We start from the raw sequence: 13,183 nt of genomic DNA on the forward strand, positions 1-13,183 counted from the left end.
GAAAAAGTCTACCAAGTCGGGCAAGCAGGGCCATCACTGCAATGTCCAGTCTGTGACTGAGAAATCTCAGTCAGCTTGCTGTAACTACAACACTGGTGACATCACAGAGGTTGCTTAGAACTCTCCAGGAGATAATAGAATGTCCAAGAAGGGACTGCTGATGTCATGGACTACATAAAGCCTTTGGTTCCCTGCTAATGTTCTCCCTGTACTGACAGGAAGCTGAGCTGCTCTTTCCTGGGGCATAGCCATTGAGCACATCCTCCTTCCAAAGCCAGGGTTTGCTCTAGGCTTGATTGGCCACACCTAAGTAATTCCTATGTATCTAACTCTGTGTATCCTTTCCAAACCCTTCTCAGAAATATCTCATCCTACCTTAAATTTTCCTCAATCAGCAATAGGAGCCATTAAAACTTAGTGAGAAATCATACCAGTTTGAATATGCAGCCAAAATCTACTCCTGTCTCATCATATACAGGTGCATGAAATCTCATCCATGCTGAGCCTTCAGGGCTGGTTGCAGTGTGGGTGTGTGTTAGGGACCACACTCATGAAGCCTTGTGTTTAGCATTTGAAATTTGCCCCAAGTTCCCTTAGGAGGGAGACATGCAGTCATCATGCTTCTGACAACATTCTAGAGATCTTTTGGCAAAGGAAACTGAAATATGGAGCCACCAATGTGGGACTATCAGATTGTGTGGGGGCTTTTCTCACTGCACCAGTCTCACCGATCAGTATTGCTTATAGCCCTCTGTGTGCTAGACCATGAGTTTCTGTATGAAATAAATAATATATTCAACAGAGGTGCGGATGTGCAGGCAGAAAGTATAGGGTAATACTATAGACATAGGTTAGTTGACTGGGCAAGGTCCTAGCATCTTGTATTTGGGTTCATGTTTGGCCCCACAAACCACACAAAACCCAATTTCCGTCAAACATGAATGATTCATTAAATGCAGACCCTAAAGTTGATTGATCAGAACCATTGCTCAGGATTTGTGCCTGAGCCATAGCTCAAAACATCTATCTTTGTTAACTTATAAAGACAGAAAACAAAAACCCAAAAACCAAACCAACCAAACAAACAAAAACAAATGAAAAAACAAAATTAGTTCATTTAAAGTTAGGGAAGTATCCAGTGCTCTGTTTGGATCAGGCCGTTTTAGATATAACTGCATATTGACCCTTAATTTGAGGGGTCCCATGGAATGGTTTATGTACCATTGTAAGATTAACAAACCTCATACAGAACACAACAGAATGTGGACACCATGACTTTGCTGAGTCAAGTTGTATTCTCTGTTGATGATTGGCTGTCATATGACAGCAACTATCTGAAATAGGGCACAGCCATAGAAATCAATGACTTTTGCTATACTGTGCTGTACATGCCTTAGCATTAGATTATCCAGGTCTCTCACAATGACTAGTTATGTTTCCACAGTACTTGGAGGCCCCACTTGGAAGCTCAAATATAGGAAAGTGGAAGCAGAATTGTCTGAGCTCAAGGTTAACTTGGTCCACATGGGGTATTTGAGACCCTGTTTCAGAAAACAACACTGAATCACACGCTACATCAAAGGCCTCACTTACCAAGTCTTTTCTATTATAAAGAACTTACCATTCTCTCCCTTCCAGTCTTTCTTTCTGGGAAGATGGAGAAGTGAGAATGATCTTTCCATTCTAAGGACTATGTTCTCTGTTTCCCTTAGCCCACATTAGGAAAAAATGAAAGTGAGTATCATCATCTGAACAACTGATTAATATCCCCTGCTGGTAGCGTGATACGGTGCTGATGACAATCATATCTTCCTTTAGTGTTGCTGACCCAGCAGGAAGTATTAAGTGCTGAGGCCAAAGCTCAGAGAACCTTTCAAGGGGCTAGACAGAAGCCATCAGAGACTCTCCACATCCTTGTCCTGAGATGAAATCCAGGAACACAATGTGAACTTGGTGGCCAATTTACTATACATCAAACTTCTACCTCCACCTTTCTATGTTCAGTACAGGAAAGTGTGCATGCACCTCCATGCCAGATTGATCTTGATATATGTCCCAGGGCGCAGACTTTTTAGAGAGTTGGTTGTAGTCAAGCAGTTGGTGCCCTCAGTAAGATGTGAAGACTATCAATAATAAGTGACCACACTGTATTTGTTTAAACATTAGTTAAAAATTGAGCATAACTGAGGAATTGGACACCAGCTCTGCGTCCTGGTCTTTTTGTGCCTATACCTTGCTCAAAAGGAAGGTGGGAGGACAACTTGGGTTCCTCTGCATGGATAGAGTGAGGTGAAATTGGCACCGACCAGTCTGAGCAACAGTGCTGAAGCCCTTTATTTCAAGTAAAACACACATTCTCTGTCCTCCTTGAAAGTGCTCCTGTTGAGGCCATGGACCTTGTATAAACATGCTAACATCATGCAGACATCTTTCCTAATGATACAAAGTTCTCTATGATGAGGCTTGCCCCCTTACCATATCTGTAGGAAATTTGTTACATGGCAGCCGTCAGTCTATTTCATGCTTTTGCCATAATATGCTTCCAAGTTGTTATGGTTTGTATACTCTTGTACCAGAGAGTGGCACCATTTGGATGGGTAGCATTGTTGGTATAGGTGTGACCTGTTTGCAGTAGGCATGTCACTGTGTGTGTGGGCTTAATACTCTCATCCTAGATGCCTGGAAATGGGTCTTTTACTAGCAGCCTTTGGGTGAAGTTGTTGAACTCTCACCTCTGCTCTTGCCATGCCTGTGTGAATGCTGTCATGCTTGATGATAATTGACTGAGCCTCTGAACGTGTAAGGCCACCCCAATGAAATGTTTTTATAAGTCTTGCCCTAGTCATAGTGTCTGTTCCCAGCAGTAAAACCATAACTAAGTCAGATGTTGGGACAGCCATTGAGGGAGGGGGCAAGCATGCGGCTGCTTGAGCGAGTTTGCAAGCTACTCCCCCAGTGCACTACACCTGTCCTGGCCTGCCTCTGCTTGAGCTCTTGCTAAGCTGAGGGAGCTGCCATTTGCTGAGTGAGAGGCGCTGCCCCATGGCCAGAGTTGGAGCTAGCAAGCAAGATTGAAGCAAGCAAGAGTGAGTGAGTAATCACAGCAGGGAGATGTGCCCAGAGGAAGGCTGCATGGCCATGCTGGGCATGCTCTGCTCCTGGTGGGAAGTCCCAGCCATCGCACAATTCTGCTTGTTCTTTCACAAGGCGTTATGCCTGCTCAACTTCGAGATTGAGGAGTTAGAGGCAGCTCTTCACAGAGATGACTTGGTATTTATCAGTGATCTGATTGCCTGCCTGCTTCAAGACTGCTATTAGCGAAGAGGTATCACGTCTCAGACATTCCACAGCTACTTGGAAGATATTGTTAACTAAGGTTGTGAGCTTGAAGAAGGAAAGCCCAATCCTCTGAGAGATCCCAGTTTTCAAACCTTCCTCTGCGTACATGAGTAGAGATCCTGCATCTTCTCTGTGATTACCCGCTTGTTGCAGATGATGTCTTTGATCTTCTCAAGGGTCTGGATGCAGACAGTCTCCGAGTTGAACCTCTAGGTGAAGACAATTCAGGTGCACTGTACTGGTACTTCGAGGGGACACAAATGTACAAAGAAGACCTAGTACACGGAAGGTCCAATGGAGAACTCTCCTTGAGCAGGGAAAGTGAAAGGCAAAAAAAAAAAAAAAAAAAAAATGTCTCAAATGTTCCTGGAAAAACAGACAAAAGAAGAGGAAGGCCTGCAAAACGAAAAAAAAAAACTACAGGAGGAGATTATATCTAGTGAAAAGCAGGAAGAAAACTCCTTGACATCTGACCTACACAAAAGAAATGGATCCGGAGGGGCAGGCCAAGGTACTTGGTGGATCCTGTGTCTAACAGAAGAATGGAGACAGGTTACTGAGAGCTTCCTGAGAGCCGACCTCTCTCCAAGAGCAGCAACTCTACAAGCTCCTTAGCAGGACTTCCTGCCTGAAATCTGCAACATGATTGCTCAGAAGGGAAAACGTCCACAGGACACAAAGCAAGAGCTGCAACACAGGTTTATATCTGTCCACCTGCCCATCCAATTCATCAAGCTAGAGGAAACTCCCATGCTCACCAAGATAGAAAAACAGAAGCACAGGTGGGAGGAGGAGGAACGACTGATCTTTCTTGCAGTGCAGAAGAAGGAGCAAGATCAGATGTTAAAGGAGGAGAGAATGCAGGAAAAGGAGGAAAAAGGTCAAGGCAGTGGAAGTCTGGGCTAAGAGGAGAAAGCTCAGGGAAGAATGAGCATGGCTATTGGCTAAAGGCAAGGAGCTACCCCCAGAACTTTCCCATTTGGATCTGAATTCTCCTATGAGGGAATGGAAGAAGACCAAGGACCTCTTTGAATTGGATGACGATTTCACAGCCATGTAAAAGTTCTAGATGTGGCGAAGGCTCACAAGAATTCCTGGCCCTTCTTGGAACCTGTGGATGAATCTTATGCCCCCAACTATTACCAGATTATTAAGACCCCCATGGATATTTCAAGCATGGAGAAGAAATTAAATGGAGGTTCATAGTTTACCAGGGAGGAATTTGTAAATGTCACGAAGACCATGTTCAAAAATTGCCGAAAATACAATGGTGACAGTAATGAATATACCAAGATGTCTGACAATTTAGAGCAGTGTTTCCATCGGGCCATGACAAAACACTTTCCTGGTGAAGATGGAGACACAGATGAAGAATTTTGGATCAAAGAGGATGAAAAATGCTAAAAAAGAGGAGTCAGTCTGGTAGAAATAGTGGAAGCCATGTTTGGACTCTCTCAAGAAACACAGAAGTGTAGAGCAGGAAACAGCCACCAATAAAGAATGGGGGAAAATCATTGCCCGCAGCACACTGAGCTGCCTCCTCAGGGGACAATCAGAGCAGCAGTTCCATACAACTCCCTCCAGAGGTCGGCACATCAAATGGCCAAGGCTTTTCTTGCCCCCTGCATTGTGGTAGGGTGCCTATTCACTCATCCCTTTTAAACCAGATGAAGCCAGCAGCACCAGGAACGTTTGGCTCTCTTCAAGGATCAGAACCCATCAACTTACATGGCTCCTCTCGAATTCCAGAGGTGCCCCCAGAGGAGCCCTTGCAACACCCAACCTTTGCTATACAGTATCCAGTTGGAATTAGTAACCATTGGTTATCCCTGCTCAGTGCTTCAGACCTTTCCAATATGGTGTCACATGTCCCATCCTTACAGCTTGGGCAGATGAACTGTCCCAGTCAAGTTGGAAACATGTATCCACCAGCTCCATTCCAGGCAGGATTTATTCCTTCTAGGCATGGTGGGACTCCAGCCCGACCCCCAGACTTTCCTGAAAGGTCTGAAATTCCTCCTGGTCATATTTATCATTCATACAAGTATCTAAATCGAGGACACCCTGCTGTTTGGAATGGGAACCATGGTACTGTAAACCCTGGATGTTTGGGGCCAGTTGAGAAGCCCCACCTGGGTCCAGGACCCTCTCACCACCCTCATACCATTGGTCATGTGATGGATGGCCGAGTGATGAGACAACCTATCCCACCAAACCAGTGGACTAAACAGTCAAGCTTTCTACCTCATGGTGTTCCTTCCTCAGGGTATATGCAGCCACCCTGTAAGTCTGATGGACATGGTTTGCAGACACCTCCAACTCCAGCACCAAGTCCTGGATTTAGAGGGCCCTCCCAGGTGCTCCTGGGGGCACAAGTAGGGGAATCCATGATGGACAGCCCTGAAATGATTGCCATGAAGCAGTTCCCCTCTGGAGTCTTTCCCCCAGGTATGCCTTACCACCCTCCTCCAGTGCACTCCTCCCCAATAACTGGTCCCTCTCCAAAGGTAGCTCATTCATCATCAGTACGTGTGTTAGAGCCCGAGACTGCATTGGACAACCCTGGGAGTACACAGGAGATGACTGAAACATAAGAGCCTGAGGAAGACCCAGAGCCTTTGCCTGGACATGAAGAGAAAGCAGCAAGCATTTGTTCTTCAGAGGGGGTATACCTCAAACAACTACTTCACCCTGCACCTCCCTTGCAAGCCAGCGGTACCAGGCAAAGCTCACCACAAGAAAGGGAAACAGAGGACTTCCGACTCAATAGTGATGCTTCAGACTCTGCAGACACTTCTAACACATCAAAGAACAAGAACACCTGGCCTTTGGACAATAGCTACAGCAGCCCAGCTGTGCAAGGCTGTTTGAGAGACTTCTCCATAGTGGCAGAGATGGGGAATCTACCTGAAAATGAGGTCCTTGGTGAAGCATCTCCCTGTAGGTCAGAGGGGAAGGGCCTTGATGGTAGTGGTCCAGAAAAGCCAATCTGCCCCAGGGGTAAAACATTGCAAGAAGCCATGCTATGCATAGGACCGAATGCTACTACACCTCTTTGCACAGATCCCGGTTGGATGGCAGGCAAGGTGAACCAGTTTTCTCCCTTATACATGCCTGGCATAGAATACTCTAACTCAGCTACACAGTACTCTATGAGTCCAAGTTTGCAAGGCTTGGGCTCTATGATGGGAGGAAAGTCCTCAGGATCACAGCCTCAGTCCTTTCCTCCCAGGGGGTTCCAGGATAATGGTCCCCAACCTGGACTCTTTCCTAGGTACCATCCTCAGCAAGGAATGAGATATACCTACCAGCCTTCTTCTCTGCCTTCCTACCACCCCTATCCGAGGACTCCTCATTATACCTGTCCACAGGGCTTTTCTGATTGGCAGAGATCTCTCCCTTCCCAGAGAAGCCCAAGTGGACCCCCAGGGAGTCACCCTCCATGCTCCCTCTTCCCAGAGAAGAATGTCCTGTCTAGTCTGCAAGGTTGTGAGACACTAAATTCTGCCTTAACTCCTCCAACTCAAATGGATGCAGTGACTGCTAAGGTTGTTCCTCCTGATGGACACAATTCTGGTCCAGAAGAAGAAAAGATGGATGAATCTGTGGAGAGGCCAGAGAGTCCCCCAAAATTCTAGATCTCGACAACCATGATGCAGCTCCCAAGTGGCAGAACTCACTGTCAACCAGTGTCTATCTTTATGGAACTCCACCACCATCTCTGAGTTCAGGAATGACTTTTGGTTCATCTGCTTTCCCACCCCACAGTGTGATGCTGCAGACAGGGTCTCCATATACTCCTCAGTGATCAGCCAGTCATTTTCACCCCAGGGCATACCCATCCTCTGTGCCTGCCCATCCACATCCCCACCCAGTAGCCACCCAACCCAATGGCCTCTCTCCAGAGCGTTCCCTCAACTTCTGTCACAAAGAGGGCCTAGGTCACTTTCAGGCTTCGATGATGGAGCAGACTGGCACTTGAAGCAGATTAAGAGGCACATTTCAAGAAGTACACAGACCAACGGGATTGCAAATGCATCCAGTCCAGTCACAGTCCTTATTCCAAAAGACCTGGGCGCCTGTGGAGTCACCAGAACAGTTGCTGACTCGTAAAATCCCAATACTACCTCTGGATCAGAGCTAGTCTAGGGAGGACCTAAGCCCTAAGGAAGTGGACGGCTGCTTGTGGAGACCATAAGTCAGGCCTGGCGGATTTGGAGGAATGAATGCTGTACATCTCTGTCCTGTCTTCCGGTTCCACCTCTTCACTGTGAATCAAGCCTTCCTCAGAGCTGAACAGTATAAGCCTTAGGTGCATACTCTTTAGATAACTGGCTGGCCTGTAGCTGGGATCATCTGCACAGCTGACAAACTTACCCACAGCAATATACCTGGAGTTCTTGCTGGCTTCTCCAAATCCCAAGACTCTTGTCCAGGGAAAATCAATTTAAACTTGGGTGGAGTGTACATGTAATGCTGGAGTGGTGCCTTTAAACTTTCATGAGCTTCTAATCTCAGGTATATATTTGGTGAAGGGACTACTTTAGAATTAATGTTTTTGGAGCTGGTCCAGTTTACAGAAGTTTCATGTTGCCAAATTAAAATTATTATTTTTTTTTGTGGTGACTGTATTGTATATATAGTGGGACAGTCAGGTGGGTACATGGAAGAGTTGGGAGTCCTTCCCCGATATGGCCAGCATACTGTACTGGAAGATTCTCTGTCTTTGTACAGTCAGGTCTCACTGAATGCCTGAGGAAATAGGAGAAGAGATCCAGAAGGCTGCAGCTTATATATTTCCCTTAACTTGTTTCCTCTGCAGCTGGCCTCGGAGACAACATGTCCTCCTCAGCATTCATTTCACAGTTGATTGGACGGTGCTGTCATGGGGATTTACTGGGTGTTGCAGCCATAGGACAGGCTGCTCTCACTCTTGTGGCCTAAATTCTGGACTTGGGAAAGCATGTCCCTTCCTGCTTTTCCACCAGCTCTACCAGATAGTTGTAAGCCAGGAATTTGGACTCTAGAGTGTTTTACTTATCAGAAGATAAAGTGGCTTCTTCATGGGCCTGTCAGGCCTGTGATCTAGAAGGCATCAAACAACACTTTCTAGCACAATCACATTTTGTGAAAGTGACTACTCAGGTTTGTTATGTATGTTAGTCCCAAGAAAGAAATTGCACAGTTTTGAAAAAAAAAAAAAAAGACAGAAGTTGGTACCAGGGAATGGGGCATTGCTGGGATAGGACTGACCATGCTTTCATTTGAAGAATGTAGATTTAGGGACTTTGGATTTGGAACACAGAGGAATGCTTTAAAAGTGGCTTAATGGGTCATTCTAGTAGGAATATGGAAGACTTTGTTGCTGGGAGTGATTTGAACTGTGTTGACCTGGCCCAAGAGATTTCAAAGGAGAAGAATTTCAGAATGTGGCAGAAAGACTGTTTTTGTCATATTTTGATGAAGAATGTGGCTAGTTTTTGTCCTAGACTGACAAGTCTGCCTGAGACTAAGGTGAAGAGCCTCAGATTAATTGCATTGACAAGGGAAGTTTCAGAAAAGCCCAGCAGAGACTTTGTTCTCTGATTAAGTCTTAGAAAGATAAGTTTTAACAAGCATAGCAAGCTTAGAAAGGAAAAATATAAAATACATGGTTTGAGTATTAAAGGGGCACCAGGACGTGAAATGGAGCAAAATCCTATGTTAGGAGATAACAGATTAAGGAAGTGGGACCTTGGGGTCAGACTCTACCCATCTAAATTTAGATTCAGGCATGGTGATGCACACCTTTAATCCCAAGAGACAGGCATGTTGATCTATGCCTTTCAAGGTCAATCTACAGGGCAAGAACCAGGATAGCCTAGCTTAGGCAGTGAAGGATTTGGAAAACAAATCCAGTGATAATGTAATAGTACAAGAGGGTCATGTTCTAGTTCCTGTAAGCAGCCGAACTCGGCACCTTCAGCCATGTGGCTCTGGCTCTAGACTTAGGAATGGAAGGAACTACTGGGACATTTGATTCGGGTTAGCTGGAGCTAAGATATTAGCAATGATTAAGAAGAGACCAGCATCACTGAATTGAAATATGGGAATTGTTTTCTTAGAGCACAAAGAAGCTGTGTTTCAGAGACAGGCAAGGTTGTACTTCATGCAGCTTCTGGACTTGGTAATGTGGAAGAGTCACCCAGGTGGCACTGGTTTGGAAGGCATGAGGTGTCATGAAGAACAGCTGATGCTTGGCATTGTGAGAAATCATGGAAGACCATTGGAGAAGGTATAGCCTCAGCTGTAGTTGATGGCCCAGGACTGAGGGTGTCATGAAAAGGATTTGAGGCTTGGCACCATGAAGAGAGCCTATGAGAGGCTATTGGTGAAGCCTAGTTTGAGTGGAACACCCTTGTGTATTGGATTTGTCAGTACCATGGGATGATCACCAAGAACAGCAGCTGTAGTGGAGTGGATCAACCTGAACTTAGAGTGCTACAGAGGTCAGAGGTGGATAAGTGATGCCAGCCCTTAGGAGGAGCCCAAGAGATCAAGTGGAATCCCAGACACTGAAACAAGAAGCTGTATCATTGAAATTATCTTGGAGACTCAAAGACGTTAAAAATGCCAGAGCCATGGTATACATGCTAAGGAAAGCTCCTAAGAGGGAGTTGAACCAGCCGAGGATAATGCAGTTTGTTGCAGTCAACAAAGATGAAAAAGGAGTGGAGATCTGAGGTCTGTTAACCTTATAAATTTCCACATCTATATGTTTCACATAAGACCTTTCAAATTCAAGGTCAATATGAACTATTATGTTTAAATCGGCTTGAGTAAGGGCAGCATTTCCAGTCCTTGTGCATGAGCTCTTTGTGGTTTTTTTTCATGGAGCTGGCCCTAAGAAATGTCTAGCATACAGTTTTCAGCTGTTGTCCTGGTTGTTCTGTCATGGGGTGTGCATTTAATAAACCTTCCGTGTTTAACTGAATTCAGTGTTTCTTTGGATTGTTTGTTGACACTTGGACATAAACACTTCCATTCAGCAGCACATAGGACACTGAGCCAAGGTCAAGAATGGTGATATCTTGCCATAAATTATGTGAGAAGGGGGAAGGCGAATTTATCCCTTAGGATAAGGATCAGGGGTGGCTTGGTGCTTTTTAGGTTTCTTTTGCCTTTTAAACTGCTTCAAGACCCCATTTCTGATGTCCTAGGAATCATCGTGTTCCCATGATGATGCACTCAGACATGCCTGGAAACTACCAGGACACTTGTCAGAGAGCTTGATTTCTAAAAGAAAGGGATTATGGTTAATCTATGCTGCAGGATATTTGGTCACATTGTAAACCTCAAGATTGTGTTAATTCCTGAAAAAGAAAAAGAAAAAAGAAAAACACCTTTTTATGGTGTAGCTCAGCCCTAGCACAGACCTGTAATCCAAGAGCTTTCTGTTCAGTATACATTTTGGTCCTGTGGTTCATTCCTATCACTCACATATATTGCAAAGCAAATTAAAGTCAACACCATGTCCAGAAGTAGAGCAATTAACCAGTTGAAAGGGAATGAATATAATTAAACAAAAGGATGGCCTTTTTGGGGGAGGGGGGTTGAGACAGTATGTCTCTGTATAGCACTGGCTGTCCTGGAACTCATTCTGTAGACCAGGCTGGCCTCGAACTCTGAAAACTGCCTGCCTCTGCCTCCCAAGTGCAGGGATTAAAGACATGAACCACCACTGTCTGGCCTTAGAAAGAAGGACTTTAACTTGATGGATATTTAAGACAGTATGGGGAGGGATAAAGACTGCTTTCCTACTGGGAGTTCATCAGGGTAGGAAGGTCAGCTAGGTGCTTTCAGTGACTCTCTGAGCTGGCTACTGCCACTGAGTCTTCACTGGTAAAATTAAATGCCTGGTTTACGTGTGTGTTTTAAAAATGTATTTATTAATCATTCCATTGGGTTACATCTCACATGATATGCCACTTCCTGGTTACCCTCCACTAACCCCTCAAAATACATCTGCACTCTCAGCCCCCACTGTGCCTGGATGAGGATTCTCCTTCACCCACCCTCCCTTTCTTGACCTACTGATTGAGAAACCCCCTACACTGGAACATTAAACCTCCATAGGACCAAGGGCCTTGCCTCCCATTGCTTTCAGTTAGGCCATTCTCTGCTACAATGTATCTGGAGTTATAGATCCCTGCTTATACACTCCTGGGTTGGTGGTCTAGTGTCTAGGAGCACTGGATGGTCCGGCCAGCAGATGTTGTTTTTCAATACGATTCCATTCCCCTCTTCACCTCCAGCTTTTCTGCAAGCTCCTGCAATGAGTTCCCTGAGCTCAGTGTAATAGTTGGCTCCAATGGTCAGTTGCTGGCCACACCTCCCAAAGAAACATCACTCCAAGTTCCTGTCTGCAAGCACCTCTTGACCACAGGAACAGTGTCTGGTTTGGTGTCTGAAGACAGGATGGATCCCCAGGTAGGGAAGTCCCTGGACAGCCCTTCCTTCAGTCTCTGCTCCATTTCTTGTCCCTGTTCTTCCTTTTCTCAGGAACATTTCTTGGTTAAAATCTTTGAGATGGGTGGATGGCACAATTCCTTGACAGAGAGCATTGGCAGGGGTCGCCTTGGGGTTTGGGGGACATGGGGGAGGCATACCTATCTATTGGAGGTGGTCTCTACAGGTTCTATCTCCCTGATGTCTGAGAGCCTCAAGGGTCTATTCCCTGTTCCTCATCCTTCCACTCCCCATGTAATTTTTTTTCAATTTCTTAACCTCTTGTTCCTCTCTCCAATCCCTTCCAGTACCTGACACTGCCTCCCTTATTTCCTCCCCTTCCTCTCTCCCTCCAAGGTCCCTCTCTTCCTCCCAGAATCTTCCTTTTTTCCCCTTAATGCAGGATAGGGTAATGCCAGGACCAGGATTGGGAATGGGTGGGTTAGGGAGCAGGGGGAAGGTGGAGGGGATAGGGTATTTTCAGAGGGGAAACAAGGAAAGGGGATAACATTTGAAATGTAAATAAAAATATATATATATAGAGAGAGAAAGAAAGAACATGAGACCAGAATCAACTGACAAGGACACATGGGTTACCACAGAGTGCAGAGGCCCAGTGCGGGTCTGATCTAGGTCCTAAGTATTTATGTTATGGTTGTGTAGCCTGGCATTCTTGCAAGATTCCTAACAGTGGGAGCAAGGCTCTCTCTGAATGTTTTGCTTACTTTTTGGACCCTTTTCCTCCACTGACCTTCCATGTCTTGTCCAAGCCTTGATATGATAACATGTGCTGAGTTTTATTGCCCCCTGTTATGCTGTATTTGGTTGATGTTCCTGGGAGGCCTGTGCTTTTCTGAGAGTAGTAGTGCTTCCCGGAAGGTAGATTTCAGGAAAGGGGAGGTGGAGGGGAGAGGGTTGGGGGAAGGAAAGGGACAGAATATACTATACGAATGAAAAATAAATAATTTGCCCTTCTTTTAAAATTTATTGAGGGAACACCCAACGTCATTCACTAGACACACACACACACACACACACACACACACACACACACACACACACACAGAAATGAAAACCACAAAAAGTCAATGGTATAGTTTTTTCTTTTTTTGAATATTATTTTTCTTTTTTTATTTATTTTTTAATTTTTTTATTTTTATTTGATATTTTCTTTATTTACATTTCAAATGCTATCCTGAAACTTCCCTGTACCCTCCCTCCCCCATGCTCCCCTACCCACCTACTTCCACTTCTTGGCCCTGGTGTTCCCTTGTACTGGGGCATACTTTGCAAGACCAAGGAGCCTCTACTCCCAATGATGGCCAACCAGGCCATCTTCTGCAACCTATACAGCTAG

The 13,183-nt window shown here is 45.3% G+C and overlaps 1 pseudogene; it reads left to right on the forward strand.

Moving 5' to 3' along the window:
- The first annotated feature begins 3,111 nt into the window (after nucleotides 1-3,111).
- Nucleotides 3,112-7,483, forward strand: LOC110287663 (chromatin remodeling regulator CECR2-like; annotated as a pseudogene).
- Nucleotides 7,484-13,183: the final 5,700 nt, after the last annotated feature.

Source organism: Mus caroli, unplaced genomic scaffold (genome assembly GCF_978045245.1).
Source record: "Mus caroli unplaced genomic scaffold, Mus_caroli_1 scaffold_4, whole genome shotgun sequence".
NCBI classification, from domain to species: domain Eukaryota; kingdom Metazoa; phylum Chordata; class Mammalia; order Rodentia; family Muridae; genus Mus; species Mus caroli.